This window comes from Mesoplodon mirus (assembly GCF_964341445.2).
Source record: "Mesoplodon mirus genome assembly, chromosome: 4".
NCBI classification, from domain to species: domain Eukaryota; kingdom Metazoa; phylum Chordata; class Mammalia; order Artiodactyla; family Ziphiidae; genus Mesoplodon; species Mesoplodon mirus.
Genome location: NC_138979.1, coordinates 161,227,881 through 161,250,578, shown reverse-complemented (window position 1 = coordinate 161,250,578; position 22,698 = coordinate 161,227,881). Strand labels below are relative to the sequence as shown.

The 22,698-nt window shown below is 44.9% G+C and overlaps 1 pseudogene across 1 annotated transcript; it reads right to left on the bottom strand.

Annotated features, from left to right (window-relative positions):
- Positions 1-17,045: 17,045 nt before the first annotated feature.
- On the bottom strand, positions 17,046-18,218 carry LOC309802625 (protein AMN1 homolog; annotated as a pseudogene). Its single transcript has 2 exons — positions 17,836-18,218; positions 17,046-17,514 (listed from the first exon to the last, which is right to left on the bottom strand). The product of its transcript is annotated as a protein AMN1 homolog (transcript).
- Between the last annotated feature and the right edge of the window lie 4,480 nt (positions 18,219-22,698).

Genomic DNA, 22,698 nt, shown 5'->3' with positions numbered 1-22,698 from the left:
TTCTCTCTGTGTAAAAAGATTTATGGAGTAAAAGCTCCTGAATGGGACTCTGGGTACACCCAAGGCACGCATTTCCTTTGCCGCCATGGTGCACCGCTGGTCAGCATTCCTTGGCCTTAGAAAAAAAAGGAGGAGAGATTTCTCACGGATGAGGAAATCTAAGCCAGGGGCCTTGGGAGCAGGGACAGAAGAGGAAGTGAGGGTGGCGGGTCAGGCACCTCTCTGTGCCTTTTATTCAGACATTCCTCATGCTTACTGGGTGTACACACCTTTCTCCGAGCCTGCTCCCTTGTGTGCAAAAGGAGGTAATAATCATACTTACCTCATGGGGTTGTTTTAAGGATTATATGAAACAATACATGTAAGGCACACAGCTCACATCTTGGCACACAGAAAGCCACCCAGTGCCCTTTAGCTATTATCAAGATTTGATTGGTAATCAAGCTCAAAGGGCATCTTTCAGGGTCTAAAAAATTGGGTGGAAGGCCTGCCCCCAGAGCCGCTGGTTGCTCGGCAGGTCTCTGGAAGGTAAGTAGGTCTGACAGGCTTCTCACGACAGCCTATTCCCCAGTCACCTCACCCTCAAGCTGGGAGTGGCAAGGAAAGCATTTGGCAAGAAACCCAGGAGTGAGACAATAGGTGTGAATGATGAAACAGGAAGTCTGGTTTGGAAACAAGCGCCAGCAGTGAACCACTCATGTACAACACCGACCTCAGGCCGCTGATCGGGCGCTGAGCCATCATTCAGCTCAAGCTTCAACGGGAAGGTTTGTATCAGTGGCCCCAATATGAAAGAACGTGGCCCTTCTGGTCACCAGAGGAATAGATTTAGTTGGAGACCAAGGGCTCATTTGAAACAGCACAGGCTTTGGCCTTCTGGGTTCAAATCTTAGATCACCCAGTTATTATGTGACCCTGGGCACATTATTCAACCTCTCTGAGCCTCAGCTTCCTTATCTTTGAAAGGGGTGGGGCTCTGGGAGGGTTAATTGAGATAACATGCAAAGAGCCTAGCACAGCGCCTGCCCCATCCATAAAAGTGCGCTCCCTCCCACTTCCCCTCCCAGGCATCTGCGACACCCCTCCACCTCTCCCTTGTTTCCTGACTGAAGACAATTGGCCCCTACCTGCTAGCTGGGATGACGCTGGTTCTTGATTATTTGATATTGCCACACATTTGGCCTTATCACCGGTTATTGACTATAAGACTCTCAGCTCCACCTGGCTCCTTCCTGCCAGGTGGCTTCTCCTGACGCAACTGAATAGGAGAAATTCTAGAAAGTGATTTGAAACACTATAAGAACTTAACCCATGACAAGTCAAGATAACCAAATAACATATAAGGGAAAAACTGTTTGAATTAACTTGGATTTGTATCTCACACCAGACCCTACAAAAAAAATTTGGGGTGGGTTAGAATTAAATATGAAAATAAAAATATCAACAAAATCTAGAATAAAATAGAACAGTATATTTATAACATCTAAAAGGGGGTAAGGTAGACTTGAAAAAGTGACAAGGACAAAAATGCTATATTTTGATACAAGAATAAAGGAAACTTTTGCATAATAAAAGTGTGGCTCTATTTTGGGGATCTCTCTTCTATCCTACTGATTTACTCCTCTATCCCTTCATCAATACCACCCTGTCTTGATTACTATATCTATATATTAAGCCTTAGTATCAGGTAGGGGTGATTCCTTCCACTTAACACTTTTTCTTAAAAAAGTTTGTTTTAGCCATTCTAGAGCTTTTGCCTTTATATAAATTTTAGAATAAGCTTGTTTCTGTCTCCAAAAATCATTGCTGGGATTTTGATAGGAATTACAGTAAACCCATAGATGAGTTTGGGGAGAATTGACATCTTTATTGAGTCTTACAATCCACGAACACAACAGTCTCTACATTTATTTAGGTCTTCTTTGATTTCTTTCATTAGCATTTTGTATTTTTCATTAGCATTTTGTATTTTTCAGCATACAGATTCTGTATATGTTTTGTTAAGCTTATACCTAATCATTTCATTTCTTTAGAGTGATTGTAAATGGTCTTATATCCTTAATTTCAGTTTCCATATGTTTGTTGTTAGTATATAGAAATGCAATTGATGTTTATGGGCGATAGCAAGTTTTGATTAACTGTTGGCAGATGTTTGTCTCTGTGGGTGGCTGAAGATATATTTATTCTCTCAAAGTCCATTTAATAAGTGGAAATAAGAATCAGAGTAAATAATCATATTTATATGTATATTTTGTAGGCTGATTAGCAATAGGTGAAATTGAAATAAAAAATGACAAACATAAAAGCAGCAAAAAACAAATAACAGTTAAAACGACAATGGCAGGTACATTGAGAAACAAGTACAATGTCGAAAGCTCTGTGCACATGGACAATGGTGAAGGGTTGGGCCAGGTTACCGGTGGCCTCAGGGTTGATGTGAAAAATTTCTGCTTAATATTCCAAATGTATGGGAAACAATTACTTTAAAAATGCATATGTATCTGTGTGCCTATAACACACACCCCTTGCCAAGCCTACTTCCTTAGGGTGCCGAGGCTCCATCTTCCTTATGAATGCCCGCCTGGTCCTCCCTCCACTATCTTTGTGGTTCCCAGGCTTCTCTTCAGGATTTTCTGTGGGTTCCTCTTCCTCAGTTCATCTCTTCAGTGTTGGGATTCCAGGGGTTCCCCCCTCAGCGCTCTTCTCTCATCCTCCTCCACATGCTCTTTGCATGATCTCATCCAGGGCCTCAACCACACAGTACCTTGTCATTTCCTAATCCATCTGTTTGGCTCAGGCTCCTCTCCTGACTACAGATCTGTATATACTGCTGCCTGTGGACCATTTCTACCAGGTGGTTCCACACACAGCGCCTCGGAATCAATCTCCTCAGTACCCACCTAACTCTTCTATATTTTGTGCCCCAGTAAATGGCACACCACACAAACCCAGAAGCCTAAGCAAATCTCCTAACTGATATCCATCTTCTGTTAATTCTATTTTCTAAGTCTCTCTTGACTGTATCCCCTCCTTTCCGTCTGCATTCAGCAGCCTATCTCCCCTGCAGTATTGCAGCAGTTGCCTGATAGGGCCCCCTGCCTTCAGGCTTCATTCTCTGTAATTGCCCCTAGAGAGATCTTTCTAAAATGTAAATCTCTTCTTAAGATCCCTCAAGCCCTCTCTATCAGTCAGGATCCAGCCAGGGAACTGAAATCACACCAGCTATTCTAACAGAGCCCATTTAAGATTTAAGATTGGGCTTCCCTGGTGGCGCAGTGGCTGAGAGTCTGCCTGCCGATGCAGGGGACACGGGTTCGTGCCCTGGTCCAGGAAGATCCCACATGCCGCGGAGCAGCTGGGCCCGTGAGCCATGGCCGCTGAGCCTGCGTGTCCGGAGCCTGTGCTCCGCAACGGGAGAGGCCACAACAGTGAGAGGCCCACGTACCGCAAAAAAAAAAAAAAAAAAAGATTTAAGATTAATTTCAGATCAATTGTTCACTAAGTCTAAAGTTGTCAACCGAAAAGACAGAGAGAAGGTCAAGGTATCACTGAGGCAGCAACTCTAGGGAGGAGCTACCGCCCACCCCCAGGGCTGTGGGAACAAAGGGAAGAATAGGGGATAATCAATTTCCATTATCTTAATGATAAGAAGCAAACTAGTTTGATACGCAAAGCCCTCACCCGGTCTCCCTCTCACCTCCCTGGCCTTCTCTCTAGACCCAGCACCAGCTTCCCCATCCTCAGCCCAAGTCTGCAGGCATTCTGCTCTTAAAGCTCACGCTGTGCTGCCACTCCTGCCTGAAACGCTGCTTTCCACACTTTTCCAGTAACTCATCCCTCTAGAAAGACTCAGAGAGGCTTCATGTGGTTCTGAGAGCCTTTGCTGACCACTGCCCCCACTTCAGGCAGAGTTCAGTGCCCCCCCTTTCTTAAGGGTTCCTGTAACAGACTGGTCAGGTCACTGTGTCACTATGTATTATCATTGTCCCTTTACCCATCTATGAACTCGGTGGGGCAGGACAGAGGCAATCCTTTGGTCCTCTTTGCATCTCCAGCTTTCAGTTTGATGACTGGCACGTAGTACATGCTCAATAAATTGTTGAGTGTTAAAGCTGGACCCACATTGCCTATCACATCCATAATCTCTCGCCTGCTTTCCCCGTCAAATCCATCCTTCCCAAGGGCAGCTCTGATCATATCCGTCCGATAATCAAAAAAATCTTCCGCAGCTCCCCATTGTCTAAGGAATAAAGTCCAAACTCCTTTGCCTACCATGTCTGGCACTTGTCTCTGACCTTCCTGTCTAGGCTTATTGCCCTCTACACCCCTGCATGCACCTGTGCCCCTCCCATGCCAGGCTACCCACTATTTCCTCAGTACCTTGAACTCTTTCCCTCTGGATCAGAGTTCACTCTGTTACCTTCACCAGGAATGCCTTTTGGGGCTACCTTTGCCTGTTGCAATTGTTCGCAGGCTTCAAAGCCTAGTTCATAGGTCGCCTACTTCAAGAAACCTTCCTGCGTGCTCCTTCAGTGGTAGAGGATAAACTCCCGAAAGTTCAACAGGACCCTCATATCCCTGTGGGGTCTGGTCCCTGCTCGCTGGTCCAGCCTTCTTTCTTTCCACTTGTCTCCCTGCTCTGTCTGCTCTAGAATGCTGGCCTTCCCTGGTTCCTGGGATGAGCCACGCTCTCTCACCCTTCTGAGCCATCGTGTAAACTGTTCCCTCTGCCTGAGAGGCTGTCCCTGCCCTCAATTTCCTGAACCCCAAGTGCGTGTTCCCCGTTACACACTCTCCCCACACACTGTGTTTGTCCTTTTATGCAGCTCCTGTCCCCGTATCTGTAGGCTAGACTGTGTGCTGCATGAAAGCAGGCCTCACGTGCCTCATTTATCATTATATCCCTGGCACTTAGCACGGGGCCTGGCACACACCAGATGCTTCGTCAATGTAGTAAGTGTTCATCCACTGACAAACTCCCTCATGTATCCAATTCTCAGCAGTCTGCAGCAAAGTAGTTATTTGTGTACACTTCTCCCATCTTGATCATAGCTTCTTGAAAAAACCAAACCAAACCAAACCCTTTTTATTTTGGACATCTTCAAAGATAAACAAAAGTCAAGAGGATAATATAATAACCACCCTTTTCCCATCATGCTGCCTCAGCAGTCATCAACATTAGGCCAGCTTTGTTTCATTTGTTCTCTCTCTTTTCCACCCCCCCCAGATTATTTGAAGGTACATCTCAGACTAGCATCATAAATCAAACACTTCTTGAGGGTTGATGTGTCTTGTTCATCTTTACTTTTACTGTAATGTTTTTTTGGTTTTTTTTTTGCTGTGTTGGGTCTTTGTTGCTATACGCGGGGCAATACTCTTTATGGCAGTGCGCGGACTTCTCATCTCGGAGGCTTGCCTTGTTGCAGAGCACGGGCTCCAGGTGCGTGGGCTTCAGTAGTTGCGGCGCATGGACTCAGTAGTTGTGGCTCGCAGGCTCTAGAGTGCAGGATCAGTAGTTGTGGCGCACGGGCTTCGTTGCTCCGCGGCACGTGGGATCTTCCCAGACCAGGGCTCAAACCCATGTCCCCTGCATTGGCAGGCGGATTCTTAAGCACTGTGCCACGCCACCGGGGAAGTCCTTTGTTCATCTTTACTTTTCACATCGCCCTTAGCTAAACATCTGGCCCCTGACAGATGATAAATGTTCATTTCATTAATTAATTAGAGGAAAATGTCATTCGTTCATTCACAAATTTATTGAACAAAGACTAATTGAGCAACCACTATATGCCAGGCACTGTTGGCACTGGGGATAGATTCTAATTGGGAGAACACAGGGAATGAATGAATGAATGAAATTTTTAAAGGACCCCAGAGTGGTACGTACTATGCAGATCATTAACACAAAGTGATGTGATAGCAAATGATTAAATGGCTACTTAGAACAGGTGGTTGGGGAGAACCTCTCCAGAGGAAGTGACCTTTAAGCTGAGTCTTGCGTGACAGGAAGGAACCAGTCACATGGGCAGCTGAGGGGAGAAAGAGTCCAGAGGTCCAGATGTGAACAGAAACAACCGTAGTGTCCCTGAAAAGGGAGCCGGCTAGGCTGCTGGAGGAACGGGGAGCTGGGCAGTGTAGCAGCAGCAAGCAAGCTACATCCTGTCGGGCTTTATAGGCCAAGGCAAGGAGTTTGGACTTTGTTGAAGGTTTGTTGGGAGTCTATTAGAGGCTTTTAAGCAGGGTGATATGATCTGGTTAAAAGATAGTTTTGGCCGTGGTGTGGAGAATAAACCTTCAGGCAGCAGGGCTACTGCAATCGTTTAGGAGAGAATGGCGGTGTTTGGGGAGCAGTGAAGACGGAAGGATGTGGAAGACGCGGGAGATGCTTTGGAGCCAGAGTCCACAGGCCTTGCTGAAAGCCTGGAGGTGGAGTTGAGGGGGTCAGGGACACTCCTGGGAGTAGAAAGATCACTCTTACCGAATGAGGGAGGCCGTGGCAGGGGAGAGGTGGTCAGGAAGTTCCAGCGGGTGAATAGCAGTGCGCTCCTACGTGACACCAGATGGAGTCAGCTTTGCTCACACAGTTTTATTTTAGAGGCTCCAGCATCAGCCTCAGTTTCCTCTTCCATCCTATGGGCATGATGATACAATCCTGAGGGTTTCTTTTGAAGGTTAAATGAGAAAGTGTGTAAAGGGCAGCAGTGTCTGGCACAGAGTCAAGGCACGATGAATGAGGGTTCTATCTACTGCCCCACCAATGACACACCCACCCCACCAGCCAGTCTGTCTGAGGCTCCCTCCTGGGGAGTGGGTGTACATCCCTCCCTCCCCTGGGAGTGTCCCAATTCCCAGGGAGAACCCATTCACCCACTCATTTCCTGGGTAATTCCTGTACTTTTTGTGCTTCCAGTAGGAAGGGCTGGGGCGGACAGCAGGGAAATTGTCACCCCAGGGCTAAGGTTTTCTCCGGATGAGTGAGGCCCAGAAGTCCTGGGGGACCTGGACTTCCCCCTAGAGGGGTAAGAGTGAGAGAGAGGAGTAAGAGGGGCCGACTGTGGGCTCTGTTCCTCTGTCCTACGTGGGACCCAGCGTCACAGGACCCCAGGCACTCACAGTTCTTTGCTCAGGGTCCCTCCCCACCCATTAATGACTCAGTGAGCACAAAGGGCCCCAGGAACTTGCCTCAACTTGTCTTTACTGGAAATACTTCTGGACCTCCCATAACCAGAACCTTTGAGTAGTGCCCAGGACGTCCAAGAGTCGCTCCTCCCATCTCCTCCTCCCCCACAGAGCACAAAGGCTAATTTTTTTTTCAAGTTATATATGTATGTGTGTGTGGGAGTATATATACATAAATGCATATATGTCATATTTTATAAGTATGTATATGCATAGAAAGACTAAAAAGATATACTTTAAAATATTAAAGATGAATTTTCTCTGGGTGGCTAAACTATGAGCGATTTTCATTTTTATCTTCGTGCTTTTTTGTATTCTCCACCATGCAGTGTTTTCCAACAAGGGCAAAATATTATAAAGAATCCCTAAAATATCTTTCACGATTCTAGCCTGTTCCTGAAACCATGGCCAAGGGGACTGTTTGTGCAGGAGTGACAGAGAACATTCATCCACTCACTCATTCAATGCATTCTTTTATCTGACAAATATTTGAGTGCATAATGGGTATGATTGCTGGACCCTATGATAATAGCAGACATATAAGATACAATTCCTGTCCTCAGGAGCTTTTAAATTCAGATTTTAAAAACTTAAAGCACTTTGTGACCACCTAGAGGGGTGGGATAGGGAAGGTGAGAGGGAAAAGCAAGAAAGAGGGGATATGGGGTTATATGCATATGTATAGCTGATTCACTTTGTTATAAAGCAGAAACTAACACACCACTGTAAAGCAATTATATTCCAATAAAGATGTTAAAAAAAAAACCAAAAAAACTTAAAGCAAAATACTCCAAGGAAATGAGTGAGTAATACGGAAAATAAAGGGTCCTGAGGAGGATGAGATGACTTGCCTCCCATCAGAGGCAATGCAAGAAATGGGGTTTGAACTGGGCCTTAAGGGGTGGGTCAGACTGGGATAAGGGGAGCAGGTGGTAGGATATTCCAGGCAAGGTGAATGGCATAAGCAAAGGCACAGAGGCATCAAAGGATCAGGGATGTTTCAAAATTAGCAAATGAAGCACACAGTGTGTTTTGACCACCAATGGCTACCAAGTAAAGGCTTATTTTATACACTCAAAAGTTTTGCTCAGAGTAATCCTGTGAAGTAAATGGGGCAGTAGCAGCTCCCATCTCATAGGCAGGGAAACTAAAAGTCTGAGGAGATAATGGCTTCTATCCAAGACCTCCAAGTAGCAGTGGAAGATACGGAAAGAGACATTTTTCAGATCTCCTGACACCATGGGTGCTCGCATCTGGGAAACAACCTGTGGGTAGAGATAGAGGGTTTCTCATCAAGAGAGAAACCAAGTCACTAAGAATACGGAGCAGCATTCCATTACTCATAAACAAGTGGCCAAATGAATCATCCTCTGTGTATGTAGGCTGTACATCATTGCTTGGGCATAGAGAAAGGTGCAGAAAAATATATACCATGCTGTCAACATTCATTTGGGTGGAGGAGGGTGCAGGAAAGAGAGAAAGAAGGTGGAAAAAAGAAGAAAGAAAATGAATTAAAAGTTTTACAAAAGGCAGGGACTTCCCTGGTGGTCCAGCAGATAAGGCTTGGTGCTTACAATGCAGAGGGCACAGATTCGATCCCTAGTTGGGGAATTAAGATCCCACATGCCACGTGACATGGCCAAAAAATTAAAAAGAAAAAAAAAGTTTTACAGAGGCAGTTGGGAAAAGCATAAGAATGGACAAATACTTTAGTTTCAGGCATACTTTATAATGGCAAAAATGTGAACAACTAAAATGTTTAGGTTTAGATTTTACTTAAAATAGTTATGGCATATTTGTACCATAGAAATGAATTTTTTAGTCTTTAAAAAATGAAAAAGAACATACATAATTATTAACATGAAATAGTGTTTAGAAGACATATTTTTCAGTGGGAAAAAAATTAGGTAATAGTATGTATAATATGAGCCCAGCCCTTTATGTTAATTTGCTCATGGAAGGGGCTTCCTTGTGACGCTAAGAATCCGCCTGCCAATGCAGGGGACACGGGTTCGAGCCCTGGTCCAGGAAGATCCCTCATGCAGTGGAGCAACTAAGCCCGTGCACAACTACTGAGCCTGCACTCTAGAGCCTGCGTGCCACAACTACTGAAGCCACTGCAATGAGAAGCCCGCGCACCACAACCCAGAGTAGCCCCCGCTTGCTGCTACTAGAGAAAGCCCGCGCAGAAACAAAGACTCAAAGCAGCCAAAAATAAATAAATAAATTTATTTTTTTTAAAAAAATTTGCTCATGGAAGGTACTTCAATAATGGCTGTCAATGGCTGTGGGAATTTTTTTTTTTAATAAAAATAGATTGGTTTTAGGATGGGGAAAATTAACAAGAATTCTAATCGGTTTTTAAATTACTTTTTCTTATTTACTGGATTTAATCTCAGGCATTGTCCTTCCTTTATTTTCCTAGTTGATCAATGGTCCCCCTGGAGCGCTGTGACAAGGCTATTTCCTGAGATGCCCCACGTGAGGGAAGACTTGTCCTGCTGCCCATCCTGGGACTTATTCACAACAGATCCTTAGTCCCAAAATAAACAGCCAGGGTGTTTCCTCTTCCTAAAGGGGAAGCAGAAGCTCCTGGTGAGCAGAGGGAAGCGTGAGCCCTGTCTAGACCATCATCCAAGGGGAATTCTGTCCACACAGTTCCCCCTGGAAATCCCCAAGGCCCAGAGCAGCTCCACTGACTCAGGCCACCCATTCTGATGGCATCTCAGATCCTAGCCCTTCTCCAGCACCCCACTCCATCCCATCCCCCTAAGGAAAGGCAAATTATTCTAGAGGCACGTGGAGTGGGGTGATCTTACAAAGGAGAATTTGCTCAGATAACGGGTCCAATTAGGACCTCCTAGATTGATAGGCCTGTCAAGTCTAGCCTTGAGCCTTGCCTGCAGAAAATCCTCTCCTCCCAGCTCTGGGATCACAGCTGGCTGGGACCTGGCCCGAAGGGAAAGAGACATTGCAGGGGTGCAGGCTAACAGACCCTGCTTTCATTTCTGAGTGAAAGGATCAAGGAAAGTGATCCTCAACCATGGGTAGCTTGCCCCCAGGAGATATTGGCAATGTCTGGTGACAATTTTGGTTGTCACAACCGGAAGGTGCACGTGTGTGCGTGTGTGTGTGTGTGTGTGTGTGTGTGTTGCTGACATCTGGAGGGTAGAGGCCTGGGATGTTGCTGAGAATCTCAGGATGTACAGAAGAGCACCCTCCCCCATCAGAGATTTATCCAGCCCCAAATGTCAATAGTGCCAAGCTTGGGAAATTCGAGTCTGAGGGGTGTTATCTGAGTTACAGATGCAAAGTAAAAGGACTGTGGGGAATCCCCGGACCTGGGAAAAACGAAGACCCACTGGGAGGAGGATTTTCCTAAAGATAAGAGCAATGTTTCCAAGCTGTTGGCCCCCCTCAAAATATGGTATAGCTCTATTTCAAAATTATGTTTTAAATAAATGATTGTCTTGAATGGATAAAGAAGATGTGGTACATATATAGAACAGAATACTACTCAGCCATAAAAAAGAATGAAATAATGCCTTTTGCAGCAACATGGATGAACCTAGAGATTATCATACTAAGTGAAGTAAGTCAGGAAGAGAAAGACAAATACCATATGATATCACTTATATGTGAAACCTAAAAATATAACACAAATGAACTTATCTACAAAACAGAAACAGACTCACAGACATAAAGAACAGACTTGCGGTTGCCAAGGGGAGAAGAGGTGGGGGAGGGATAAATTGGGAGTTTGGGGTTAGTAGATGCAAACTATTGTATACAGAATGGATAAACAACAGCATCCTACTATATAACACAAGGAACTATATTCAATACCCTGTGATAAGCCAGAATGGAAAAGAATATTAAAAAAAGAATATATATATATATGTATATGTATGTATAAAAGAATCACTTTGCTGTACAGCAGAAATTAACACATCATTGTAAATCAACTATATTTCAAAAAAAAGATTATCAAAAAACATGAAATTATAACAAAAAATAAATTATTACCTTATAAATAATATTTTTTTTTAAGAAGAAAAAAGAATGTGGGAAAGAGCAGAGGACGAAGGAGAAAGACCTAGATTCTGACCACTAGCTTCCTCTGGCTCTGAGCATTTGGTAATTAAAGGCAGACTTCTTTGTCAGGAACCCAGCAAGTAAAGCAAAAGAATAGAATCTATATGTGTCATGTTAACATTTATCATTGTCTGGAACCTTGGAAATATCTTTGAATGCCCCTGAAAAATATATCAACACAATACAAAGTGAACTAGAAATTTAATAACACTTGAGTTAACTTATTTAATAGGTGGTCAAATGTCTGTCATGGAAGTTGCCTCAGCGAAGATTTGAATTTACTATGTCTGCAGGGACCACATCTGCCAGATCTTTGCTTGGCTTCTCCCTGGAAATCTTGGGTACTTCCTTGGATATCTTGAGCCTCTGGTAGGATGCTATGACATGTCCTCCTCCTTGGACTCCTTTCCCAAGATCTGATTTGGTTCACCAAGCATTTACTGAGTCCCTCCAATGTTCCTGGCAGTATAGTAGCTGCTGTGGATACATAATACAATGCATGGATGCTAATTTGGGATTAGCATCTTTAGGATTTGAGACTGAAGCCTTGAAAATAAGTTTTGACACCTTTTTTTTTTTTTTTTTTTTTTTTTGCAGTACGTGGGCCTCTCACTGTTGTGGCCTCTCCCGTTGCGGAGCACAGGCTCTGGATGAGCAGGCTCAGCGGCCACGGCTCACGGGCCCAGCCGCTCCGCGGCATGTGGGATCTTCCCGGACCGGGGCACGAACCTGTGTCCCCTGCATCAGCAGGCGGACGCTCAACCACTGCGCCACCAGGGAAGCCCAACACCTTTTGACTGTCCCTTAAAAAAACAATAAAAAACAAAAAACCAACTACAACAGTGCTGCACTCTCCTGTTGCTTCTTCTTCTTCTTTTTTTTTTTTGATTGTTAAAAACAATTTATTGTGGGGCTTCCCTGGTGGTGCAGTGGTTGAGAGTCCACCTGCCGATGCAGGGGACACGGGTTCGTGCCCCAGTCCGGGAAGATCCCACATGCCGCGGAGCGGCTGGGCCCGTGAGCCATGGCCACTGAGCCTGCGCGTCCGGAGCCTGTGCTCCGCAACGGGAGAGGCCACAACAGTGAGAGGCCCGCGTACCGCCAAAAAAAAAAAAAACAAAAAACAATTTATCGTGGACAGTTTCAGACATATACAGCACATGAAAATAACAATGTACCCATCACCCAGCAAAGGACAAGGACGCTGTTGCTTCTAATAGAAGAGGATACTAGGTGAGTGAGTGCAAGCTGGATGGGGCTGGAAGATTATCAAGGACGTCCCAATGGAAACTGTTTGTGAAATTGTTGGAGCTGGAGGGTTGGATCTCAAGTAGGACTATGAGCTCAAGATCTAAATGTGGAAATCTTCCATGTAAAGATGAGTCCACTGAGACTCGTGGGCAGAAAATAGAACAGAAGCCTAAGGGCTGGACCTTGAGGTGCAATTCATAGTTGAGGGGGAAGGGGAGGAAGAGAATGCAACGAAGAAGATGAGTAAGAGCAATCAGAGAAACAGGAAGAAAACCAGGAGAGTGCAGCACTGTTGTAGTTGGTTTTTTGTTTTTTATTATATTTTTAAGGGACAGTCAAAAGTTGTCAAAACTTCACAGCATGAACCCTGAGAAAAGGACCTTGGGGTGTAAGGTGACCAGCTGTCCTACCTCGCCCAAAGCTGTCCCAGTTTTAGTACTGAAAGTTCTACATCCCAGGAAACATCTCAGTCCTGGGCAAAAATGACAGTTGGGATGTGCAAAGCCTTAAGCTAGATACTAAGTTGGGGCACCAAAAATGAAGAGTTCAGCAGCCAGTCATGTAGACACATACACCCTAAGAGACCACATCTTAAAAAAATTAGATTCTGTATTTGCCACATCCTCTGAGCATCCTCTAAAAACCCTGGCTTGGGCACAGGCCAAGGTTAATAAACTGAACTAGTTGGATCCAGTCTTTGAAAACCTTTGATCACTTTTTGAGGTTTTTGGCCTGGAAGCATTTCCTATCATAAAATTTAGTTAGCCAAACTCACGTACTGGCTCACGTACTGTTTCTTTAAATTGCCTTCACTCAGGTAATTGCTCTTACTGGAAACACGGCTGTCAAGAGTAGATGGCCTTTCAGAAAAGAAAGTAAACCTAAAAACTGATATACCAAAACAAACAAACAACAAAAGAAAACCTGGTGTGCCTGAGAGAAAGATGAAAGAAAATTAGCTCACTCCATCAAAGCTATAGGTCGAATTTTGAGAAAACTGCACCAGATTTGGGAAACTACAAGGTACTTCTCTGGCAGAAGCCCATAGCTTTCCAGAAGCCCATAGCTTTTCTGAAGACCAAACATATTGTGGTTTTGTGAGTGGCTGTCGCAAAGCTCTTCTTCTAGTAGTATCTTGTGGTGTTTGGAAATCAGGGGAAACTATGAATGATTTTCATGTTTTCTGGTTTTGTTTTTTACATGTTTTTGTTTCTGCCCATTTCCTTTAAGCCGGAGGCCCAAAGCTGGCAGACTGTGAGCCAATTCAGACTGTGAATGTGTTTTCTTTGGCCTTCAGGCTGTTTTTCAAATTTTTTAATTAGTTGCCAGCATTTAAAAATCAGGAGATTTTACTCCCCCCGGCCCCACCAAAAAGAAAAAAAAATCCGGATTTCCTGCTTTTCTTGAAAAATTGGAGGATCTGAAGACACTGGGCTGCACGTCCACATTGCAATGATGTGCAGGAGCTGAGCAACAGCTGCCCCCTTTGGACAGGGTGTGTGCTCGTCCTTTGGCCCCATCCCCACCTGGCGTGCTACCTCCCTTTCCTTTACCTACCAGGCCCATCCCAAGACTCCACAGAGAATGAGGCTTCCAAAATAGCTCTGTCATTAGTTCTAAACCATTTGCCTTGACCTGCTTCCTGTTCTACATCCCAACATGTTCCCAGGACTTGAAGGTTCTGAAGTCATGACTGACTTCCTGTTTGTGGATTCTACTCATCCCCCTGGTTTGACACCTGGCACCATTCCCTCAGGCTACCTGTGCTTCCTGCCCACCCTGCCCCTGGCCCTCTACACCAGGAAGACCCACCCATGTTCCACGCTGCTGGCAGCCACAAAAACCAAGCCAGAGGCATCCCGCTTGGTTGGCTCTCACCTCGTATCTGTCCCTGCTCTAATTCCCCACTCACTACTTCTTTCAGGGCCAACTTGGTGGCTGACCCTCCGACTTTGTCTTCTGTTTCCATCCTTGAAATCATCCCTTGGACTTGACCATAGAATTCAGCTCTTGTTTCAGCTCTGGGTCTCTCTCTCTCTTAAGCTTTGCTTGTGACTCTTCGTACTTACAAAATCTTCAACTAGACCCAGCGCCAGCTCTTGGAAATGTATTAGAGTGGTGCTAGCTGCTGTATCAAACAAATCCCCAACATTTCAGTGGTTTACACCAAAAAAGTTTATTTCTCACTCACATAACAGTCAAAGGGAAGTTTTCTTGGCCTTAAGGCAGGACCAAGCCTCCTTCCAACTGTGGCTCTGCTATCCTTGAAGGTCTCAGAACCCTCTTTTTTTTTTTTTTTTTTTTTTTTTTGCGGTATGCGGGCCTCTCACCGTTGTGGCCTCTCCCGTTGCAGAGCACAGGCTCCGGACGCGCAAGCTCAGCGGCCATGGCTCACGGGCCCAGCCACTCCGCGGCACGTGGGATCCTCCCGGACTGGGGCACGAACCCGTGTCCCCTGCATCGGCAGGCAGACTCCCAACCACTGCACGACCAGGGAAGCCCTCAGAACCCTCTTTATCCAGCTAATGTGCAACAAAAAGGAGAGAATGGTGAGGAACCCCTGCTTCTTCACTGCCTTCCAGCCTGGAATTGACACATGTCACTTCCACTCACATTCCCTTGGTGAGAGCTTACCATGCGTTCCCACCTAAACGTAGGAGGAGATGGGAAGTATAGTCTGGGTGTGAGTGCCAATCCCCCAGTGACAGTGTCTGCAAGGGAAGGGAGAGCCTGAGTTTGGGGAGGGCAACTGGCCTTCTCTGCCACAGCACTCTGTCCAAGCAGAAGCCCACCGAGCTGTTTCCCTGGCTGAGCTGGTACTAGTCCCCATTAAGTGTGGGAAGGAAATTGCACATTTTTCTCCAGGATTATAGGACTCTCTATGGCAGAACTCTCCATGGCAACTGACAAAAACCCAAATCAGCCTAAGGAAAAAGGGCATTTGTTGGCTCTCATAACCGGGAAGTTCAGGGAATGAGGTGGCCTAAAGTGCAATTGGACCCAGACCCTTAACCATGGATATTAGGTTTCTTTTTCTCTTTGCATTTCTGTATCTTGACTGAGGCCCCTCTATTCTTCTGTAGATTTTCTCCATGTGACAGGGAAGGAGGCTGACACCTGCCCTTGCATCACCTCCTCCCAATTCCATGCTCTAAAAGGCAAAGGCCACTTCTCCTCCAGCTTCAAGCTTTAAAAACCACAGAGAAGTCTCTGATTGGCCTGGCAGGGGCCACGGGCCTACCAGGGAGACAGATGAGTTGTGAGTTCCTTTCCTAGCACATTGGAGTGGGAGCAGAGAAGCTTACTTAGGGAAGCAGGTACTGCAGGACAGACAAAGCAATGCATACGTAAACCTTTGACAGTACAGCCTCTGACCATACCTCTGTGGCCAGCTCAGGCCCTGGGCCTCAGTGCAGGTCCCAGGGAGCAGCCCCTTGAGACCAGAGCACACTCATTCTACACTGTTCTAGTTAAAGCCATAGTTTCCATAAGAGTTAATAGGATCTTCATGACTTTCCATGAATTCACCAGAGTTGGACAAAGGCCTGATGATGTTTCTTTACAAGACCTGAAGGCCTTGCAAGTTTCATCAAGTTCCATCAAAGGGATATATTTACATAATGAAATATCATTGGAAAATTTGTGTTTTTCAGGCAAGAATTCACGTCAAATGCTGAAGCATGTCCTTTATTCATCCATCCAACAAATAATTATTTGCCCAGTTAAGAGTCAGGTGCTGGACATGCAATGATGGATCAGTTCAAGTCCATGGCCTCACCAGGCTTAGAATCTCTGGTATATAAGCAAACACAGTTGAGGCAAAATGTGATACCATGACCAAGTCGTTAAGATAATATTGTTACACAAACAAACAAAGATACCCTGAATCCTGAGTGTAGAATCGAGAGATTCTCAAGAATGGAAGAAACTCCTGATATGCTGAATAAATGAAGGTGGGAATCAGGAGCAAATAGCAGTCAGAATATCTTGGAGTCATGATGTATGGCAAAGCAATTTGGAGTGTAGGTATCACTGGTATGCTACCTTGCAGATGTGCTGTTGGGACCAGCCATCCTCTAACTCTTTCCTTGATTGCTACTGAGTTTTAGTCGGAGATTTTTTCCCATGAACACACATTTCCAATTTTTTATTGTTAAGTCAATGGCAATTGTTTTACATTTTCAGAAACTTATAATACCATTATGCAAAGTAAAGAAAACCAATACAGTCTAGCTCTTGATTCTTTTAGTAAACTTTTTATTTCTGACTAATTTTTTTTTTTTTGCTTTTAGAAATACCTTTACTTAGAATTCTCCTAATGTTTATCCATATTGGTAAATTTCTCTTATAGCAGTTCAAATATCTAGGTAGGAGAAGGAAATTTCCAGGGAAAACAGGTAATTTAAAACTTTGTTATTTAAGAAACAAACACATTACCCTCCCCAAATACATCAGAGGGCATGCTAGGATTGCCATTTCAAGAACAATCGCTCCTCAAACAAACTTAGAAATAATAGCACTATTAAAATGTTTAAGAGCCTGGTTAACTTCAAAGCATAAATCATATTATTGGAAAGCCAATCTCTACATCATTGTTTCCTGGGAAAGTAGTATGAAGATCATAGCTTTAATAAGCTTCAATAAGCATCAATATACAGTCCACATCACTGCTTTAGTTTGTTTGGACCTACTAATTGCTCCAAGACTTCTCCTGAATGGTCTGTTATCAGGGGGCATCCATGGAAGAGTAATATACATATCTGAGGACAGCAAGTAAGGACAGCTTCTACAGCCTCATCAGTCACATTCACACAATACCCCATATGAGTTTCCTCTAATTTCTTGGCACAAGGTCCACTAACAAGCACAACCACACCACTGTGAGATACCTGAGTAGCTGAAAAATCAACTCTGCAAAAATGGGCAGCTTTCTCCTAATGTCTGCAAGTACACATCAGTAATATCTAAGCAGCCACCTAAATCAATGATCTTTTTTTTTTTAATTTCGTTTATTTATTTTTGGCTGCATTGGGTCTTGGTTGCTCTGTGCAGGCTTTCTCTAGATGCTGAGAGTGGGGGCTACTCTTCATTGTGGTGCGTGGGCTTCTCATTGCAGTGGCTTCTCTTGTTGCGGAGCATGGGCTCAGGCATTCAGGCTTCAGTAGTTGCAGCACATGGGCTCAGTAGTTGCCGCGCACGGGCTTAGTTGCTCCACGTCATGTGGGATCTCCCCGGACCAGGGCTCAAACCCGCGTCCCCTGCATTGGCAGGCAGATTCTTAACCGCTGTGCCATGAAGGGAAGTCCCTAACTTTAGCAGCCGGCAATTGAGTGCAAGAGCATGGACTCCTTCATCAGTGAGATTGAAGCATCTTTTCAAAGAAGCTTCGTGCAGGTAAGAACAAGGTGAAGCCACAGCTTTTATTCCTTTTGAAGTTATGGAAATTCTGTTTTCTTTTGAGGAACTTAAATTTAATTTCTTCAGTTTTCTGCAGTTATATAGGTGTAGGAGAGCAGAATCTGAAATATCACAGCTTCGTAGATCTAGAGTTTGGACTCAGGATGTAAAATCTCACTGATGTTTGAATCTGTTATCTGCCCCTGCATGCTCATTATTTTGAACAGTCTGTCTTTTATGTTGGGTGGCAAAGGCTTAATGTCTGTGATATATCTAGAAATATTCTTCATGAAGCACCAAAGTCATCCACTGTGGGCTGGGCATTGTGGCCGCCTTCAGGAGCCTCTTCCGCGGTCCCGGCCGCTGAAATCCAGCCAGAGACCATCTGTCAACTCCTGTCCCACGCGAGACATGATTTTTGACTAATTTTTGATTTACAGAAAAGTTGCATAGATAATACAGAGAGTTTCTATATATCCCTTGCCCAGTTTCTCCTAACAGTGCATTTGTCAGAACTAAGAAACTAACATTGGTACATTACTATTAACTAAACTCCCTACTTTATTCTGATTTCACCAGTTTTTCTGCTAATATCTCTTTTCTGTTCCAGGATCCAATCCAGAATACCACACTGAATTTTGTAGCTCTTGTTTTTTAAGGATCCTTCTTTGTTAGGCATGGGTCAACTCTGCCTCTTTCCTTCCTTGCTGCCAATGCTTCAGACATTTCATGGTTCATTAGCACCTGCTGTAGAGTGTGAATAAGGGAAGGAAACAATTTTGAAATGCAAATCAGCCAAATGTTGTTATTTATTGGTCTGTGGCAGTTAGCTCAGTTGTTAATAAGGCCAAGGTTATTGGCTCCATCTCTGTCAATGAGTCAGCCGGCTTAGCAATGACAGGGGAAATTTTGTCCTGTGGCCATTATTTGCACCCTAAACCTTGTTCAGCTTCTCTCAAATGCAAACTTTTTGCCACAATGGGGTAATGGTGGGAGTCTCTAGCCTATCTATTACCTTGCTACTCAAAGTGTGGTTCATGGACCAGCAGCATCAGCATCACTTGGAGTTTGTTAGAAATACAGAATCTCAGGCCCCACCCAGATATAAGAATCAGAATCTGCACTGTAACAGGATTCCCAGGTGATGAAGAAGCATGGCCATTCCGCAAATGTTTATTGAGAACCTACCCTGTAAATGTGCTGGAGTCACAAAAGAAAAAGGGAAGCATATCTCACCGTCATAGAACATACAACCACCTAGTAGGGATTTAAGACAAGCTAAATGACAATTACAATGTCATATTTAAGCTGAGAGCTGAAAAATAAGAAGATTTAGCCAGTTGAAAGAGGGAGGAAGGTACGGGGGTGAGGGCAGAGGAAAATCAGGTTGGGGTGGAGGAACTCAGAGGCAAGGAAGACCACGGTGTCTCCTGGGAACTGCACATAGTGCAACATGGCTGGAGCACCAAATGCCAACACTGGGAATGTATGATGGGGATGATCCAGAGATTTCCTTCTCTCTGTATTCACCAGCATCATCAACAATATTATTGAGCGGCAACTATGTGCTAGGCACTGTGCTAGGTGTTGGGCATATAGGTAATAAATATCATGGTCCCATTAGATATGGGACTCTAGTCCAGCTCAGTTAAATGTTGCAATTACCTAAACAACTGGAGGGAAAAGGTGCACAGTACACCAGAGGCCTTGCAGGTACAGCTCAAGGATCCCCCAGATGGAACAGTCCAAGAGAGGCTAGACCTGCGTTCACATAGGGTCAGTAGAGTGTGACAAATATTGAGTGGGTAAGAAAAGGGGTCCCAACTAAATCATCCTGTAATAAAAGGATGCATGAGTCCCATAGGGCCAGAAGGTGATGCTGAGGTCAACACTAGGCAAGGGACAGGAGGTGTATTCATTTTTTACTGGTGCATAACAAATCACCACAAACTTAGTGGCTCAGAATGAAACCTGTGTATTAGCTGACAGTTCTGTAGGTCAGAAGCCCAGCAGGCTTGGTTGGGCTCTCTGCTTAGGTTCTCGCAAGGCTGAGGTTAAGGTATCAACCAAGCTGGGCTCTTATCTGGAGGCCCTGGGGAGGAACCCACATCCAAATTCATCCAGGTATTGGCAAAATCCAATTCCTTGTGGCTGTAGAACTGAGGTTCCAGTTTCCTTGTTGGCTGCCAGCCAGGGTCGACCACTCTCTGCTCCTAGACACCACCCACATTCTTTCTCAAGTGGCCCCTTATATCTTCAACTCCATCAACAGTGTATCAAATCTTCCTCATGCCGTGAATTTCCAACATCCTCTTCTGCTGCCAGCCGAGAAGACTCTCTGCTCCTAAGAGACCATGTGATTAGATCAGGCCCACCTGGATAATCTCCCTGTCTTAAGGTCAACTGTGCCATATAACATGCCATAATCACAGGAGTCATGTCTCATCATAGGCAGAGATTAGGCTCTCTGTGGGGGGTGGAGGTGGGGTCAGGGACCATTTTAGAAATTCTGTCTACTACAGGAGCTAGGAATCAGATGGAGTTTTGGAATCCTAACTGGCAGGTCTTGGTTCCACATGAGGCTTATGGTGAGGGTGGAAGTGGAGTCTGCCTTCTGATGAGCTCCCGGGAGATGTGCCCTTGCACCATTCTGATTGCACACAGTCAGCGGTTGCACACACATAAATCCTGATCTCTTGAAGGATTCTGGTGGTCATGGTTACTTCTGGGGCCAAGCTCCCCCTTCCCCTGAACTAAGTCAGTCTGTGAATCTTCTTGCCACCCCTGTGAAGGGTCTCTGTTCTGTTCCATGACAGCCCAGATCTGGAGCTCAGTCCCATTTCAGTCTTGGCCCAAAAAGCCCCTCACTGTGGCCTTGGTGGGAGCAGCAGACCTTACCAAGGTTTGAGAAATGCACCCTATCATCCCCCCAAGAGCACTAAGCATTTCTTTCCTTAGAGGTTCTTCATGATGATTGGCTCTCTCTCCTCTCTCCAGCTTCCCATGCTGTACTACTTTACCTCTTCCTGCCTCTCAGAAGCCAACCCCATGTCTCCCTTTATCCTATGCAGAGCAATTCCATTTTCAACAGCTCCAGGTTTTCTTCTGCACGGCTGATGATTTGGCTAAAGCTTTGGTGTCACCACTTGTAAGGATCTACCAGATTCAGTCCTTAAGTCAAGACCACCCTCCTCCCAAGTCTTTTTCTTTCCAGGGCAGTGAAGGGGGAGGTGATTTCACATGCTGGGGGTGGATTTGCCAAGTATAGGGAGAGCACAGGGTTGCAGCATTTCCCCTAGTGGGTTACAAGGAGGGGAAGACTGGAAAGGGAGCCTAGGAGGGTGGAAATCAGGTCCCAACTGAGGGGAATAGTTTTTACTAAAGAGGGAGCAGAGAGTGAGAGAGGAAAGCCTGTTTTAGAAAGCGAAGAAGCACAGAACTGGACCTTGAAGGAAGATTAAGATTCAGGTAAGTAGAGAAGAAGAAGAAACTGCTTTCTAAGCAGAGCCCTGTTGACAGGAAAGGCAGGGAGGAGGACGGTTTGGGGCTTGTTGTCAATTACCAGAACTTTTCGACTAGAGTCCTGTCACAGAACATACTGGGTGTCAAGGCCAACTGATAAAAGGCATAGAACAGGAGGCAATTACCGGACTTCCCTTCCACAGGTGGTGAGTAGCCATTGAGGTTTTCGGCATGGCATGTCAATTTGTGCTACCAAGGTCACTTTTTATTGATTTAGCCAGTACGTTTGCAAATGTATACTTTCAGATTACACAAAACCCGCCTTTACACACACACACACACACACACACACACACACACCCCTCCAATTCACAAAAGAGCAACTGTTAACAACCTGCAATTGATCTTGGTTTTTTTCCTTTGGCTCAATGATTCCTTAGTTCACTGGGAATCAGCAGCAGAGCTGCCACTGACAAGTAACGTATTAGGTGAGATTAATTGGCTTTCAGCATCCAGTTCCACCTTTTACTGGATCTTCTTAAAAGTGAGAGAGCTATAAACTTTGTTTCTCCGAATCCCTCGTGGCTAGGGCTCTGGATGATGCACATTAGGCTCCATCCATTTAATGCACTCATGAGAGATTTAAATGGCAGAAGAGAGTAAGGGGGCACCTTTCTGATGCTTTGGCTATGTCTGCTGAAGAGCAATGTCAAAGCCATGTGGACATCTACAGCAGCATCAGTCCAGTGTTCAATTTCCAGATCCATGAGTGTCAAGTGGAACTTGGGACAGAGGTGGCAGAGATGGTACCTGATCCCCGGATTACAGCCATGGTGGTGAATTCTTAAATCGAGCAGTCTCATTAGTAGCCTTCTGGTTATGGAGGAGTCATGGTTCCCCTGGCAGTTCAGTTCTGCAGTGCTCAGGTTTTCATTCCAAGAGGGAGCTCAGTCCTCCAACCCTTCAGAAAATTATAAAATTATTAATTTTCTTCTGGTTTAAAATACCTTGAGTGGCTTCTGTTTCTTGCTCTGAACCTTAACTTCTGCAGCAAGAGGATATAAAAGCATAGTTTTTCACTAAATAAACTCTCAAAAAATATTCTTAGGGTTGACATCCAAACTGTGTTGAATTGAGGGGTCTGGAACTACATGCCTCTTAGCACATGGGCTTTTCTAGGATAATGTTCCCAAGGTGTGATGCATATACCTCTAATGATACATATACCTCCCTCTATGGGAGGATTTTAGATAGTACATGAGTGAACATTTACACAGTTTTAATGGATGCATATTTATTTTAAAATGTTCTAGA